This window comes from Erinaceus europaeus, chromosome 1 (genome assembly GCF_950295315.1).
Source record: "Erinaceus europaeus chromosome 1, mEriEur2.1, whole genome shotgun sequence".
Taxonomy (NCBI): Eukaryota; Metazoa; Chordata; class Mammalia; order Eulipotyphla; family Erinaceidae; genus Erinaceus; species Erinaceus europaeus.
The window spans coordinates 114,789,721-114,807,524 of NC_080162.1; the positions used below are offsets into that span (position 1 = coordinate 114,789,721).

General features: G+C 40.0%; 2 long non-coding RNA genes across 2 annotated transcripts in view; one reads left to right on the plus strand and one right to left on the minus strand.

Annotated features, from left to right (window-relative positions):
• Nucleotides 1–11,693, minus strand: part of LOC132541979 (uncharacterized) — a 43,827-nt gene extending 32,134 nt beyond the window's left edge. The window contains exons 1-2 of the long non-coding RNA XR_009553097.1: nucleotides 11,581–11,693; nucleotides 9,564–10,287 (exon numbers count right to left, since the gene is read on the minus strand). This is a non-coding gene — a long non-coding RNA (uncharacterized LOC132541979). The remainder of the gene's footprint in view (nucleotides 1–9,563; nucleotides 10,288–11,580) is intronic.
• LOC132541978 (uncharacterized) lies at nucleotides 535–5,422 on the plus strand. The gene is made up of 2 exons (XR_009553095.1): nucleotides 535–777; nucleotides 5,215–5,422. It is a non-coding gene; the product is annotated as an uncharacterized LOC132541978 (long non-coding RNA).
• Nucleotides 11,694–17,804: the final 6,111 nt, after the last annotated feature.

Here is a 17,804-nt window from a genome sequence, read left to right on the forward strand (position 1 = left end):
CATTGATGTGCATAGACATAGATTCTATGAGGCTCCTAGTTTTAATGCCCAGCTCCTCTAACATTCAGAACTGAGTAGTATTTCATCCCAGAGGAAGGAAGCAAGATATTCTGTGTGGCTGTAGTTTATATCTGGTGGGATTCACTGTCTTCAACTGTATGTTCTCTCATATTTATATATGTAGGACATATAAATGCACCCAATTTCACACACCCATGTAGGAGAAAGAGGAATTATTGCACTGATGAGATACTTGTGATGTCCTCTTTCATGTTTTGCTTCTTTGTTTTCCTTGTTTATATACCAGCTCAGAATCAAAGGAGGGACTCACCCCATGCAAGAATTGAGATGTTAAATATGGAGTCACCATCTCTGTCCTAAATTTTTGAATAGTTACACACTTATACTGCTGTAAACTTTAAAGATTCATCCAACTATTTCTAATTGCAGAATAGTAATCATTTCTGTGTATAGCATAGGGAATGTTTATAGTCCCAGAGAAAATTAGAACCTGTCATTTTCCTGTTAGCTGAAAGTCATCTATGCTTTCCTTAGGATACTGGTTTTTCTGCAAGTCTAAGAAAGATACTGGATACAAACCAAAAGCTAAACAGTGAAAATGCTACTCTACAGCGAGACATTGGCACATTTCAAAATGAGGTTTTCATACTACAAGAGGATATTAACAGACGGAAAAGGAAAATGAATGAGACAATAAAATACATGGAACATCAAACAATGTCAGTAAGAGAAGTGACAGAAGAGTTGCTAACAAATGTAAGTCAAATTGGATTTAAAAAAATTGAAATGTAACATGTCACCTTTAGGCGGCCAGGCTGTGGCATACTCATTTGAGTGCAGTCATTACCATAAGGATCAGGTACACTGATAAGCAACAAGAGCAACAAACTTGAAAAAGAAAAGTTGTCTCCAGGTGTTGGGGATTCGTAGTGCAGGCTCTGAGCCCCAGAAATAACCTTAGAGGCAAAGAAAAAAATGGAAATATTGACAAGACTGTGGAATAGGAGGGGTAAATTTCCACACAATTCAAACCCCTAAAACTCCATATCCAATCCCCTCTCTTGATAGCTCCTCTATTTTTAATCCCTCTGGGAGTATGGACCCAAGATCATTGTGGTGTGCAGAAGGTGGAGCATCTGGCTTCTGGCATTGCTTCTCCACTGAACATGGGCATTGGCATGGGCATGAATATGGGCAGATCGATCCATATTCCCAGCCTGGAGCAGGGATCTGGGGAGGCGGGGCTCCAGGACACATGGTGGGGTCTTCTACCCAAGGTGGTCGGGTTGGCATCCTGGTATCATCTGGAACCTGGTGGCAGAGTAATGAAGCTGAAGGGTTGACATTCCATACCTGATGAGAGACACAATCTTTGGCTTTTATTTTAAATGCATTCCAAGAAATTAAATACAGAACTTAAATTATTGATACAAACAATTGTTCATATTCACATTCAACTTTGACTACAACAGAACTGTATTTTTCCTTCATTATGCTCTCAGCACTGAAATTTATGGATTTTTAACACGTGGCCAACTCTGAAGCTCTGGGGACAAATTCCAGCCAGACAGGAAAGAAGGAAGCAAGTAGTTATATGTGTCTGTAATTTTTGCTTTGTGGGATTCATTGTTTTCAGCTGTAGGTTTTATATAGAATGAATGTAAGAGCATGCACTCGCTCACACACACACACACACACACACACACACGTAGGGGAGAGAGGGAGAATGGCACTGGTCAGCTCTACTTGCGATGTCCACTGCATGTTTGCTTGTTTGTCTTTCTTGTTTATATACAGGCCTAGAACCAAAGACAAGGCCTACCCCATGCAAAACATGAGACATAATATTGAGTCAGTGTCTCTGTTCTAAAGTTTTGAATAGGTCCACACTTATACTGCCATAACTTTTGCAGAATGCACCCAACTTTCTCTAATTGAAGAATATTAATCATTTTGGTGTATACCATAAAGAATGTTTATAGTTCCGATGAAAATTGTAACATGTTAGTTTATTGTTAGATAAAAAATCTTTTATGCTTTACTTAGGATTCTGGTTGTTGTGAAAAGACCAGAAACATATTCCAAGAAATCCAAGAGCTAGAGGATGAAATTGCTACCATAAAGCAATTACTGGATGTAGTAAAACATCATTTTAAATGAGGATGCAAATGCTGAAAAAAAAAAGGACAGGTAAAGACTTCTCATCAGGAAATGAAATTAGAGAACATGAAGTAAAGATATTATCAAAATAACAGAAAATTTAAAAAGAGATGTAAGTCCAATTTGATGTTAAATATTGAAATCTATCATTCACCTTTAGGTAGCCAGGGAGTGGCATATCATTTGAGCTTAGTCATTGCCATATGCAAGAACCTAGGTCCAGCCCCTACACCCCACCTACAGGGGAAATACTTCCTGAGCAGGTTTGTAAGAGACTTCCTTTCTCTCTCCCTCTGTTTTTCTCTCTCCTTTAAATTTCCTCTCTGTCCGATATAATGAAGTAGAAGGAAGGAAGGAAGGAAGGAAGGAAGGAAGGAAAAGAAGGAAGAAACAAAGGAATAGAGGAAAGAAACGTAAGGAAGAAAGGAAAAATCAGAAGGAATGAATAGTGGGTGGAGGGAAGGAAGAAAAGACAGAAGGAAGGAGGAAGGAAAGGAGGAAGGAAGAAAGGGCCGTCTGCTGCAGTGGGTCATCCTGCTGGCACTGGTCCTCCGTAATTACTCTGATGATAACTAAAAGACAGACCAACAGAAAATATCACTTTGAACCTTTATAGGTGATACAAGTTTTTAGAATCAGTTTGCAGTGACAGATTTCTATTATATTTTCACTAGCATTTATGTTTTATTGTTCTTATATCTTAAACTTTTTCATCCTGCTATTCCTATAATACTTACTGATAACAAAGTTGGAAATGTGCACCAATTTCGCCATTTAATGTTTTCTCCACAAAGCAATATTTTGAATAATCTATTACTAATAAGCAAGACAGATATAGCCAGAGAATAGTGATTAATGAAATGTTTCAGCAAGCTCTTAGGCTCACCTTCATTTATGTGTGTAGGCATAGAACCCATGTATACTTATTTCACAAACGTGTAAGTAAAAGGTATACAGGAAGGTTATTATATCAACCAGTTAAAAATAAGTATTACCTTCATTATATTTTCACTTTATTTTTTTAAGTCCTGGAAACATTCATATCTTATAGTAAATAAAGACTGATGCAGTGCTATGAGGGCTGTGTTCAGGGAGATCCAGTCAATTTCCCCCAGAACTGTGTATGGAAAGTAAACCCAGAACTGCTTCAGTGTCTATTAATGTGACCAAGGCTCACAAACAGGAAGGTGGCAGGTGGAGTAGGCACTTTGTGCAACCCTGCAAATGTTTAGGTCTAATGCTGTGCCGACTATTTCCTGATCTGCCTATTGGTGCACTGATGTCTCTCTAGTGGAACAGTAGGTCTGGGGGAAAGTTTGCAGCCATATTGCTGACATTTAACATTATACTATTTGCATTTGCACTTTTTTATTGTTTTTATTTATTATTTTTGTTTATTTAATGGACAGAGACAGCCAGAAATCAAGAAGCAAGAGCATGGTAGAGAGGCAGGGAGACAGACAGATACCCGTTGTTGCACTACTTCACCACTCAGAATCGTTTCCCCTTCAGGTGTTGACCAGGGGCTCGAACCAGATCCTTGATCATTGTCACATGTTTGCTAAGCCTGCTGCACCTACAAGTGACCTCTGGTTTCACATTTTCTAACTCAGCCTTAGAAGTCCTAGAGCTGGGAGTCTGGCAGTGGCGCAACGGGTTAAGTGCACGTGGTGCAAAGTGCAAGGATGGGCTTAAGGATCCCAGTTTTAGCCTCTGGCTCCCCACATGCAGGGGAGTCGCCTCACAAGTGGTGAATCAGGTCTGCAGGTATCTGTCTTTCTCTACCTCTTTCTGTCTTCCCCTCCTCTCTCCATTTCTCTCTTCCTATCCAACAACAATGACATCAATAACCACAACAATGTTAAACAAGGGCACAAAAATAAATAAATAGCAAAAAAGTTTTTAAAAAGTCATAGAGCAATTGCATAATATTCTATTTGTGGCCTGAATATGAAACTGCTCTGAGAAAACGTGTCTTCCCTCAGATTTTTATGTTTCTAGCAACAGTATGAAGGCAGAAATACCTGACTAATCTAGCAGTAAGCTTAAGTAATAAAGCAGTCAAATTAAATGACAACTCTAAATTCTACAGTTCTTCACTTGGCCAGTGATTGAACTTTGGCTTCAGAAGTGCTCAGAAACCCTTGCCATGAAATATAAAATCGCTTACTTTGTTGCTAGATTATACAACCTTGTATCTTTCAGTGGACTTACCCCCACTCTGTCCCTTGCTCCACAGCACCTCACTGAAATGGAGCACTGAGGCAGCCATAGGAGCAGACCCTTCTCTCTCTCTAGTCTTTGCCTGAGTTTCTACCCTCTGTCAGCCCCACTGTTTTCTCCCCTTTCACTTGTTAATTTACCACTCCAACAAGATGTCCACAAGTTGTGTATGCCCCTTTTGTGGTACACAGCAGCATTCCATTGTACACCTATCATGGTTTATAAAACCTGTATGGAAACCAGATGTTTAGTTGATGAGATATGACTTGTGAGGTGTGACTTATACCATCTTCAACTTTCTTACAACTCGAGTGCTAGTTGTAGCACCTTAATATGGCTGTTGAATGAATGAGTGAAGAATGATCAAAACAGAAATTACTCTGTGGGCTGGACAAACAGCATCAGTTATGCAAATGATTTTAGGCCCTCAAGCTCCCAGGCTCAATGCCCAGCACCTCCAAAAAGCAGTGTTAAGTGGTCTTCAACCAGAAAGGAAGGAAGGAATCAAAAGGAGAAAGAGAATTAATGAATGAAAGAAAGGAAGGAAGAAATATAGGTGGGGGAGAAGCAAAATGTAGGTAGGAAAGAGGAAAGAGGAAAAAGTCAAGATAGAGGAGTGAAGTCCTGCAGACAGGTAGGCAGAACAGAAAGTCTGCAATATTTATAGGCAAATTGTTTTGATAGTAACTTTCTGTTTTGTTGTTCAGGAACAATTTCACTCATAATGCTAAGAAAGGATGACTTTCACTTATGGTAGTTTAGTTGCCTTCAGAATGTTTTAACAAACATTTTCTGTGTGTTTTTCTCTAGATACAAAATGTAAAGTATTCCAGATTTCACAGAATTCATTCACAACCTAATGCTGAGGCCTGATCTCAAGCAAGACACAGTATTCAGTGATAGAATGGAGGCCTGGGGGTTGTATTCAAAAAGCTTCAGGTTTGGCCCCGATACGATGTGTAAAGTATGTGTAAAGTATACTCTGCAGTTCATTTAAAATAAAGTCAATAATTTTTTATTGCTTCTTCAACTATGTCTCAGTATCCGGTTACTCTAGCTTAATGGCATGTAATCTGAAATGTTAAAAGTGTATTTGCTGCACTATTTAGACCATATTTTATTTTATGCATCATTCTATGACTTCTGAAAAATCTTGTCCCTTTTTTTGCCTCCAAAGTTATCCAAAAGAGTTCCCTACCAGGGAGTTGTTTGATAGTGCAGCCGGTTAAGTGCAAGTGGCACAAAGTGCGAGGACTGGTATAAGGATCCCAATTTGAGTCCCCGGCTCCCCACCTACAGGGCAGTTGCTTCCCAGGCGGTGAAGCATGTGTACAGGTGCCTGTTTTTTCTCTCCCCCTCTGTCTTCCCCTCCCCTCTCCATTTCTCTGTGTCCTATCAATGACAATATCAATAACAATAATAACTACAACAGTAAAAAAGCAACAAGTGCAACCAAATAAATATTTTAAAAAATTTTAAAAAGAGTCCCCTGCCTGCACATGCATCCACTGAAACATATATGTATATTTTTTAAATTTTATTTATTTATTTATTTATTTATTTTGCCACCAGATTTATCAATGAGCCTCTGTGCTGTTACAAATCCATTGCTCCTGAATGCAACATTTCGATTTTTTTTTTTCCTTTTCTTGGATAGGACAAGAGAAATTGAGAGGGGATGGGCAAATCAAAAAGGAGAGAGAGAAAGAGAGAGAGACAAGGAGAGAGAGAGAGACTTGTAGGCCTCCTTCACTGCTTGCAAAGTGACTTCGTCAGTGATAGGGAGCCTGGTGCTCGAAACAGGAGCCTTGCATGGGTCCTTAGGCTTCACACTACATGCGCTTAACCAGTGTGCCACCACCTGACACCCCCTCCGGGTTTTATTTCTTTATCTGGTAGGAAGGAATTGAGGGGGGGAACATAGGGAGAGAAACAGAAAGACACCTTCAGTACTTGTTCATTGTGTATGCAGCTTCCCTCCTGCAGGTGGGGAGTAGGGTCTCGAATCTGGTCCTAGACATAATATGTGTGCTTAGTATCTGTGCCACCAATTGGAGCCCTTAAGCTATCTCCTAGTGGAAATTATTTGGGTGCCATGTGTATAATCAAAATTTACATGACATTGGAAACTATTTCTCTTGGCAACTGACTAGTCTGCAGATGTAGTGGCTGAACCCCACCTCCATGGAATTTTACATATTCAAACAACACGGATGTTCAAAGTTTCAATAGCACTGTAATGAACAATTCTTAATTCTTTCTATTATTGATTAATAATAGTGTTTGTAATTGTTTGCTGCTAGTGTTTCCACTGGGGCTTTGCAAGAGCACAGTTGATCATTCCCAGGATATTGTTTCTTTCCCTATAATTGCAAAAAGATAGAAAGAGAGGAGACACTCCGGAGCACTACTCAGTGCTTCATGAAGCTTCTCCTTGCAGGTCCTCCCAAGATGAAGTCCAGTCTTCAGGCATGGCAAAGTAGGCACTGTGCTGCTGGAGAAGCTATCTTTTTTTTTTTTTTCGCTCCTCCAGGGTTATTGCTGGGTTTGGTGCTTGCACCATGAATCCACCGCTCCTGTAGGCCAGTTTTTTTCCCCCTTTTGTTGCCCTTGTTGTAGCTTCCTTGTGGTTATTATTATTGCCCTTGTTGACACAATTCGTTGTTGGATAGGACAGAGAGAAATGGAGAGAGGAGGGGAAGACAGAGAAGGGGAGAGAAAGATAGACACCTGCAGACCTGCTTCACCGCCTGTGAAGCGACTCCCCTGCAGTTGGGGAGCCGGGGGCTCGAACCGGGATCCTTACGCCAGTCCCTGCGCTTTGCGCCACATGCGCTTAACCCACTGCGCCACCGCCCGACCCCTAGAAGCTATCTTTTGCCCCCATATTGGGTGCTTTTAATTTATGTTGGTATCCACATAGAGATTTACACAATTATAACTTTGATTACTGCACTGGACTTTGTAAAGAACTGGATATATTACAGTTGTTACGCTGTCATGAAAATTATTGCGTATTGCTTTATTTTATTATATTTTCCTTTATTTTGTTTTTTACTAGGGAGATTGAGTTTACAGTCAATAGTAAAATGTAGTTGTTTGTACACCTGTTACATTTCTGAGTTTTCCACATAACAATTCAACCTCCTCTAGGTCCTATCTGGCATCATGTTTCAGGACCTGGACCCCACCCCCACCCCTGAGTCTTTTACTTTGGTGCAGTACACCAATCCATGTCCAAGTTCTGCTTTGTGTTTTCTTATTTTTCAACTTTTTTTTTTAAAATTAATTATTAGTGATGTAATAATTATCCCACAAGATTGTGGGCTGAGGAGTATAATTCCATACATAAAATTCTCCCCACCAGAGTGCCATATCCCATCCCCTCCATTGGAAGCTTCCTCTGGGAGTATGGACCAAAAATCTCCATCCTTTTCTGCTGGACATGGCCACTGACAGGTCCATCCATCCCCTTCTATTTGAATAGTGACTCATAATTTTCATTATACAAATCTTTCACTTCTTGGGTTAGGTTTATTAATAGATATTTTACTGTTTTTGTTGATATAGTGAAAGTGATTGGTTTCTGGATCTTCTTCTGCTAACTTAATATACAAAGAAACAAACTAAGGAATCCAGTAGGAAGCTCTTAGAAATTATCAGGAAATATAGTAAGGTGTCAGGCTACAAAATTCACACACACAAGTCACTGGCATTCCTCTATGCAAACACTAAGTGAGCAGAAGAAGAAACCCAGATATGGATAATTTTAAACACTGATTAGTGTTTCATTTCTAATTAAGATATAAAATGTGCCAGAGGATTTTTCAGCTTTACTGTTTTACATGCACAAAACATGCATTTCAATGCACAGACAGAAAGGAATTCGTATACATTAATAGGTCTATTTCTTATCCCTGTGGGAACATGGACCCATGATTTTTTAAAAATATTATTTATTTATTCCCCTTTTTTGCCCTTGTTTTATTGTTGAAGTTATTTATTGTTGTTGTTGATATTGATGTCATCATTGTTGGATAGGATAGAGAGAAATGAAGAGAGGAGGAGAAGGCAGAGAGGGGGAGAGAAAAATAAGACACCTACAGACCTACTTTACCACTTGTGAAGCGGCTCCCCTGTAGGTAGGGAACTGGGGGCTAGAACTGGGCAGGTCATTGCCCCTTGAGCCATGTGTGTTTAACCCACTCCATTACTGGCCACCCCCCACCACACCCCTTTCTACTACAATCCCTGTCCCCCTTGTGTCTTTTGCAGTATTTTGTGTCAGCATGCACAACAGCAGTCACACACACACACACACACACACACACACACACAATTCTACCACCTGCATCTAACACATCTAAAACATTTGTTGAGGATATTTTCTGTTCAGCAGTAAAGGCTACTAAGACCAGGTGACTCGTCATACGCTGCAAATTACAGTACAAACTCACTAACAGATTTCACAGGATATGTCATCCCTACCAGGAACATTTACAGTTGCTCCATTTGTTTACATCACAGATTCCCTAACACTGTCCACAGCAACAGTCACTGCAGCTGGCCTCAGTCACCTGGCCTCAATCAGTTTTGCAGGAGCCAACTCACTAACAATGACCCATGACTTCACAACATCCTTACAATCCTGCCTATAACACCCTATTTTTGAAGGAATTCACAATCACGCTGTATGTTAGCTTATGGATAACAAACACTGCTACCAGTGACTATACTGTGATATCTATTATTACTAAAATTAATTAGTATGTTACTAATTACTGCAATACTACCATTATTATGGCTATTAATACAAACCAACTGATATCGAACATCAATCATTAACATAATCAGGATATTTTGAGATAACCATGTATTCTCATGACTTTTCTTATTTTGCCTCCAGGGTTACTGCTGGGGCTCAGTGACTGTACCATGAATCCACCAGTCCTGGAGGCCATCCCCCCCCCTTTTGTTGCACTTGTTTTAGCCTTCTTGTGGTTATTATTATTATTGATGCTGTTATTTGTTGGATAGGACAGAGAAAAATGGACAGAGGAGGGGAAGACAGAGAGGGGGAGAGAAAGACAGACACCTGTAGACTTGCTTCACTGCCTGTGAAGCGACTCCCCTGCAGGTGGGGTGCCAGGGGCCTGTACCGGGATCCTTATGTTGGTCCTTGTGCTTTTCACCAAATGTGCTTAACATAGTGCACTACGCCTGACCCCCCATTTGCTTTTTTTTTTCTCTCTTTTAAAAAAATTACTATTTATAAAAATGAAACACTGACAAGACCATAGGATAAGAGGGGTATTGTTCCCACTACCAGTAGTCTGGATCCAATCTCCTGCCCTGATAGCTTTCCTTTTTTTTTTTTTTTTTTTTTTACATTTGTTGCCCTGTTTATTGTTGCTGTGGTTATTATTGTTTTTGTTATTGCTGTCATTGTTGGATAGGCCAGAGAGAAAAAGAGAGAGGAGGGGAAGTCAGAGAGAAGGAGAGAAAGACAGACACCTGCAGACCTGCTTCACCACTTGTGAAACAACCCCCTACACGTGGGAAGCCAGTGGCTGGAACCACGATCCTTGCGCCATTGTGCTTAATCCACTGTGCTACTACCGCCAGACCCCCACTTTCCTATTCTTTACCCCATGGGAGTATGGACCCAGGGTCGTTATGTGGTGCAGAAGGTGGAAGGTCTGGCTTCTGTAATTGCTTCCCTGCTGAACATGGGTATTGACAGGTCGATCCATACTCCCGGCCTTTCTCACTCTTTACCTATTTGGACAGGGCTCTGAGGAGGCAGAGTTCCAGGACACATTGCTGGGGTCATCTGTCCAGGGAAGTCCAGTTGGCATCATGGTAGCATCTGGAACCTGGTGGCTGAAAAAGAGTTAACATATACAGCTATACAAATTGTTGATTAATCATGAACCTAATGGCTGGAATATTGCAGAGGAAGATTTGGGGTCTCCATTTTGGAAATAGCTAGTAGGTCTATTGTAGATATATTCCAAAGGGCCCATGTTTTTATTAGTTTTTGCCTGAGCCTGGCATCTGATATGCAGGTGCACCCAGGTTATTGTCTGGGGAGATGATGTCATGGCTGGAAAAAGGGTTAGATAGCTGGATCAGGGCAGAGAGTACTTCCCAAATATGAGAAAAGTATATAAACATTGTTGACTGTTAACCTCATCAATTTGATCTGGGGCCCATATTCAGCAGAGGAGCCTATGCAACCTCTACACCCTTGTAGGTCGGAACTTGGATTCTGTGGTCATTAGTAGGAACATTCCAGGTTTCACCAATTTCAGAAGAAATATAGAGTATGTTATCCAGCCCTCCTCTGGAGGATGGAACATTCTCTACCATTGTTGATCTACATTGAGGGCAAGGTCCTATGAGGACCCCAAAGGGGTCCATTATATTGTGCCTGATGGTGATGACCAGAGATAATTTAGAGCAGGATCTAGTAAAGGTCTAGGCTCATCGTGTTTGTGTGGGAATCCCAGGACTCCTCGACTAGGGCCCCCACTGATGGGGTGGCCAGATACTGACTACAGAGTCATGATTAAAGTGTGCCAGTCTCTTGCCCTTATTCAGCTTTTGTAGTCATTACTTTGGTAAGATTAACTTTGGGGTGACTGAGGGAAGTATAATAGGAAGTAGGTCAGGAGGGTATCTAGGTCTAAGTAGAAACTATTTCATTAGGTATTTAAAGGTGTCTTTTCAGATCTTTCTACTCGCTTCATTTATTGACTCACTGCAAACTACTGTGCACTCTTGCTTTAATTTGCCCTAATTTATGGATACATGTGTACATCTGCCCTCTCTCATGGGACCTGGTCTATACCTATGTTTGAGGCTTTGTTGGAAAGTGGAGATTTGCTTTTCTTTATACTGGTCAATTTGTTCCTCAAATAGTTACATTATTCTAAATAGTGATCAATATAAAGAAGGGCAATCACACACACACACACACACACACACACACACACACACACACACACACCCCCCAAAACTGTTCAACTATCATTCACAAAGTCAAATGCACAAATGGTACTATACTATCAATCCTAAAGTCATTTAGGGAGAACAATATATACAGTAAACTTTAGAACATAAATCTACATTCACAGTTAACATTTTTTTCTAAAAAAACTTTATTTTTTTTACCTTTGTTGCCCTTGTTATCATCGTTGTTGTTATCATTGCTATGGTTATTGCTGTCCTTATTGCCCAGGACGTGGGTGCTCAGGAGCAGGCTGATGCTACGCTTCATTTTCTCCTCCCGTGGGCCATGATTTTTTTGGTCTGCGCCTTAATGTTCTCCCAGCACTTCTTCAGCTGTTTGAAATCCCGCAGCTACAGGCTGGGCTGAGAGTTGTACTCCTCGGCCATGTGCACTGCTAGAGAGCGATAGTTCAATAGTCCAGGTCGCTTTTCTTACACTTCAGGACATATTTGTACTTTTTCACCAAGGCAAGCAGGATGCTCTTTTCCAACTCGGCGAAGTATTTGGCAGGTGTTATGATTGCGTTGTTTTGCATTTTCCAATGTTGGTCCTGGCCCATTAATGAGGCTGCAGCGAAGGAATTATGTATATTGTGGTAAAGTGTATATTAAGACTTATGAGTGAAAGAAAGATATAAAGAGCTAATATTATGCCTTCTAAGCATAATAGTGAAGATATTAGATGATATCGATATAGTAATGTACCGATTAGGGCGATTATAAATGCTAGGAATACATTTATAAATACAATAGACATTTGGTAATTATGATATTAATCATAATCTAATGAGTCAAAATCACTAATTTTCATTTAAACTAATTACCTTATTCATTTCATTCTAAGCCTTCTTTTGTTCATTCATATGCTAGGCTTGTGGCTAATGCTATAATGAGTGTGAGGACAATTATGATAGATGTTGTTGTACTTAGTGAATTTATTAACCAGGGGATAGGTAGGAGTAGTGCAATTTCCAGATCAAATAGTAGAAATGTAATTGCTACTAGGAAAAATTTTATTGAGAAAGGTAAACATGCTGATCCTAGGGGATCAAATCCACATTCGTAAGGGCTAATTTTCTCTACATATGTATTAAGTTGGGGCAAGATACATATATATATATATATATATATATATATATATCAACTTCAAAGAGCTTGCATTTAAAGGGATAATTTTCTAGTTCCATATGTTGCAAATTGTGACATGATAAAAAGAGTCTTCAATGCCTCTGATTACCTAATCATTCTTCTTTCTCTTCCCTCCACGGCTTTTAAAAAAATCCAAGTGTTGGGGTCAGATGGTGATGCAACTGGCTTAGTACACACAGTATGATGTTCAAGGACCTGCCCAAGTTCCAGCCCCCACGCCCCACCTGCAGGGGGGACACTTCAGAAGTGGTGAAGCAAGTCTGCACATGTCTGTGTTTCTCCCTCCCTTTCTATCTCCCCCTCCCCTCTCAATTTCTCTCTGTCCTAGCCAATAAAATGGGGAAAATGGCTGCCAGGAGCAGCCTATTCGTAGGGCTGGCACCTAGTCCCAGTGATAACCAGGGAGACATAAACAAAATAAAACATAACTACCTAGTTTTAACTAAACCCTGTCAACCCAAGAACAATATCAAAGTTTTTACTGTACCCACCATATGCATACTTTGAATGAATGAACCAAGGGCATAGCTCACAAGGTAGGGTGCCTGCACTACAATGTATAGGATCCAGGTTCCTACCCCAGTACAAGAAGGATGCTATGACAACAGGAAATTTCAGCACTGTGGTATCTCCTCCACCCCTTGATCTCTCTCTCTACTGAAAGAAAACAATAGGAGAGAATAGTGAGATCGTGTATGTAGGAGGCCATGGTTACACACACACACACACACACACACACACACACACACCCTCTGTAACAGTTAACATATAACATTCCAACAATGGGAATAGATTTGTAAGGCTACACATATGGAGTAAAGATTACTGCCTGACAGACTAAATGGGGTAAAATTTAAGCTCAGCATACCTTAAGGACAATACAAAATTATCTAACACATGGTGTACTTTACAAAGGGGTGGGGTAGGGAAATGGGTTCATTCAAGCCTATCTATGTTTAAGAGAGCTTCAAAAATCCAAAACAAACCATGAAATGTGTACCAGCTGATTGGCTCATCTTAATTTATATATGCCTTTCAGCAAAGAACATTTCTTTTCTTCAAAATTTCATTAGGGAATTACTAACTCCATGAACAGCCTCTACTGTATAAGAGTCTAAATGCTATACCAGAAGACTGGGCCCACCAAACTTAGTTATGAGGAAAGATGGTCACTTCCCAGGGAGAATGACTATCTTCAGAAAAATAAATAAGTAAATAAATCTAAGTAGCAAAATTCTCCCCAAAGAGAGTAAAGAATTAGAGGAAAAAAAATCACTTAGTATATGCATATGGGAGATAAAAATGGGCAATTCTGATAGCACTAAGACCTAGGGATGCAAAAGTCTATGGACAAGCTAGAATTAAAAAGATGAATCAGTGGTCCAGGAGGTGGTACAGTGGATAAAGCAGTGGACTCTCAAGCACGAGGTTCTGAGTTCAATCCCCAGCAGCACATGTACCAGTGATGTCTGGCTCTTTCTCTGCATCTCTCTCTCTCCTCCTATCCTTCTCCTTAATAAATAAATACAATATTAAAAAAAAAAAAAACAACAGGGACCCGCACAAGGATTCAGGTTCGAGCCCCCAGAGCCTCACTTGCAGAGGGGTCACTTCCCAGGCGGTGAAGCTGGTCTGCAGGTGTCTCTCTTTCTATCTCCCTTTGTACCTTCCCCTTCCTTCTAATTTCTGTCCTAGCCAATAAAATTGGGAAAATGGCTGCCAGGAGCAGTGGGTTCACAGTGCAGGCACTGAGCCCCAGTGATAAGCCAGAAGGCAAAAAGAAAAAAAAAAAAAGATGAATCTAAAGATAAAGTCAAGGGAGTCCAGTGGTAGCACAGCCGGGTTAAGTGCATGGGGCACGAAGCGAAGGACCTGCATAAGGATCCCAGTTTGAGCCTCTGGCTCCCCACCTGCAGGAGAGTCACTTCACAGGCAGTGAAGCTGGTCTGAAGGTATCTGTCTTTCTCCCCCTACCCCCATCTTCCCCTCCTCTCTCCATTTCTCTCTGTTCTATCCAACAACAAATGATACCAATAACCACAACAATAACTACAACAGGGCAACAAAAGGGAATAAAAAAAGATAAACAGTCAATCAGAAAGAATTAAAGAATGAGAATGGACAAGGAGATAACAACAACAACAAAGTAAACAGCAGGCATATCTAAGGTCCAAGAGGTTCTGGTTCAATTCCCAGTACCATCTTATGCCAGAGCTGAGCAATGCTCTCCCTCAGGAAACTAAATAAATAAATCCTAACAATAAATGATGAAAAATGTCCAAGAGGTATTTTTCAAAAGTAAGTAAACAAACCAGGATGAAGATCCTCAATAGATGTTTCTGTTCCCAATGGCTTGCCTATTTCATAAAATGTATAGAAAGTCCCCTTTATCTTGAGGAAATTGAGAATCTCTGTCGAAAACAACCACTTTAGTCCAACAGAAGTCATACTAGATAACCCCTCCAAAGCATTTCCCTTTCTCTTTCTATAGAGGACAACCATTATTGCTAACTGAAGAGCATCTCCTAAAATAGATACGCCTTTTTCCCCTGTGAGAAACACAAACTCTTGTGATTAAGTGGGGTTTATACCACCCACCCAACTGCTACCCTCCGCAAAATAAAAGGCACATTCAAGCTTCCATTGTTAACTGGCTCTTTTACACTTCTGCCCTCACACTTGCCCATGTGCCCCCCCCCCCAACACTTATTTTCCTACATACACACACACTCCACAATAGGAATGACTGTGACTCATGTCCAAGCAATCCAAATACTCATCTCACTAGCTCAAAGACATTCAGGTCTGTGCATCAGGCCCTAGGCTATTTAGCACAAATCCTCCCCATGACTTTTACATAGGATTATCAATGGCCAAATTTTAAGCTTGGTGAAAAAAACAACTACTAAGCCAAAAATGAACAAGGAAAATCCATCTATGACTCTGTTGAATTGTATACCTAAAATAGGCTTCCCAGCTTCTTCCCACAAAAAAGACCCCTAATTTAATCTACTCTATTCCTACCTTTGGGTTCCTGTTTATTCAACAATGTATCCTGCTTTGTATCTTACCATCTTTCAGCCACCAAGTTGCAGATGCTACTATGGGGATATCCTGACTTCCCTGGGCAGGGACCTTATCAATGTGTCCCAAAAATCTCACTTTTCCAGAACTGTACCCCAGTAGGGAAATACAGAGACACAGGCTGGGGATACAGATTGACCTGTCAATGCCCAGGTCCAGTGAAGAAGTAATTACAGAAGCCAGACATTGCACTGTCTGTGCCCCATAAAGAATTCTGATCTATACTCCCAGAGGGATAAAGAACAGGGAAGTTTCCAATGGAGGGGATGGGACACAAGTGTCTAAGGGGTAGGTGAAGTAAATGGTAGCAATCTAACCAGTATTCTTTAAGTCCAAGTTTCCTATTGGATCATGATGACTCAAGCAGAACCCCCACTAGCTTACAATGTAAGCAGAAATAACAACACCAGAGTCAACTTTACAAACTAAACCTACCGAGTATTAATAAGCATTCTCCAACTGTAATAGTAAAGCACTCCAAAAATATCAAGTAAATAGAAATCCCAAACAGTTCAATCCATTATAATTTCACTATAGCTCTAAATACAGTTAGTTAAAAGTGAACGATTACAAAGATTATTGAGCAAAACTTTTCTGGCTCATAGGAATAAAAAAAAAAGACTGCAATTCTACACAAGAAGTTATCTTCTTGGAAATATTATTTTAAGAATTATAACAGCAAGCTAAAATTAATGTCCTAGCAATAACAGTAATTAACTATCATAGTTAGAAGCAACCTTAGAAATTATCTGGATCAATGCTCTCTTTCATAGAAAAGACAAAGGAATAAAGAATATTTGCCCAATAAGAACATGAGAATGGGGAGCAGGTGGTGATGCACCTGGTTACATTATAGGGCACAAGGACAGAGGTTCAAGTTCCTGGTCCCACCTGCAGGGGGAAATCTTCAAACAGTGAAGCAGTGCTGCAGGTGTGTCTCTATCTCCCACTCTATCTCCCTCTCTTCTCTCAATTTCTCTCGGTCTCCATCCAAAATAAATAATAGACTATATAATAAAGGATCATCTAAAAATAAACAAACATGAGACTAGCTTTCAAATTCAGGGAGTATACATAGGACAAATGAAAATATTAAGTACCATACTAAAACTCAGGAGAATGTAAATTGGCAATGAACAGAAATACTTACATTAAGAAGTAACTCATCTTTGGTTTTCAGAGGAAAATTCTTATTTTCCTTCTCAACTTGCAAATCCTCTTCTCCATCTGACAGCATGGAAGGAAGGGATATATGAGAGGATGAGGAAGATGAAGAAGAGGAGCTTGAGCTATCTGAATCTGTCTCACTGTAGAGGAAAAAAAACTAGATAATCAGTAAGGCTTTATCTGTATTAAAACAATACTATTCAATTATTATCTACTTTACATTTTCCACTATTGCTGGTATAATTCAAAACTTAGTATTCTGAAGGTAACTATATACATCACTGATGGGTCTATTTCCTGGAAACTGATTTTAAGTGAAAAAATATATAATGGAAGGCAGATCCTAAATAACAAAAGTCCTTCATTCAACGCTTACCAGGAATGTTCATTATTCTCATCAATATTAAAAAGAAATGACATAGTTCAAGAACACCTACTGTAATATTTAAGCAATCAATGAAAGTTTCCAAACCCCTGCTAATACTTACTCTTGGGAGGAGAGGGGATGAAAAACCCTAGTTCTCATGAAAGGCAAGGTAAACTCTCATTATGATAGCCTTATACTTTTATCTTGCAAGCTTGGTCTGAGTGACTTCAAAATACTGAATCCAGACAACCATGGGGTCACATTGTAGACTGAAGCAAACTTTGTAACTGTTTCCACACCAGCTCTGTCCCACTCTTGTTTTCACTCTTTAACCCAATTCAAGTTCACCCCTACAGAGCAAAGCATATTAGAATGCAAACTTAAGTGTGCCATCTCTGTTTAAAATTCTACAAGAGCTTAAAATTTTTTTTATTATTATTTAACCAGAAAGAGAGAGAGACACCAAAGAACTCTTTCTACATATCCAGAGTCAGAGATGGAACCTGGGGCCTCATATATGTAAGTCCTATACTTTGGGGGAAGTTTTCCTGTTAGGAAAAATCCAACCAAACATGAGAATAGCCAGTAAGCACAGCAACAATCAGCATGTTAAGGATAT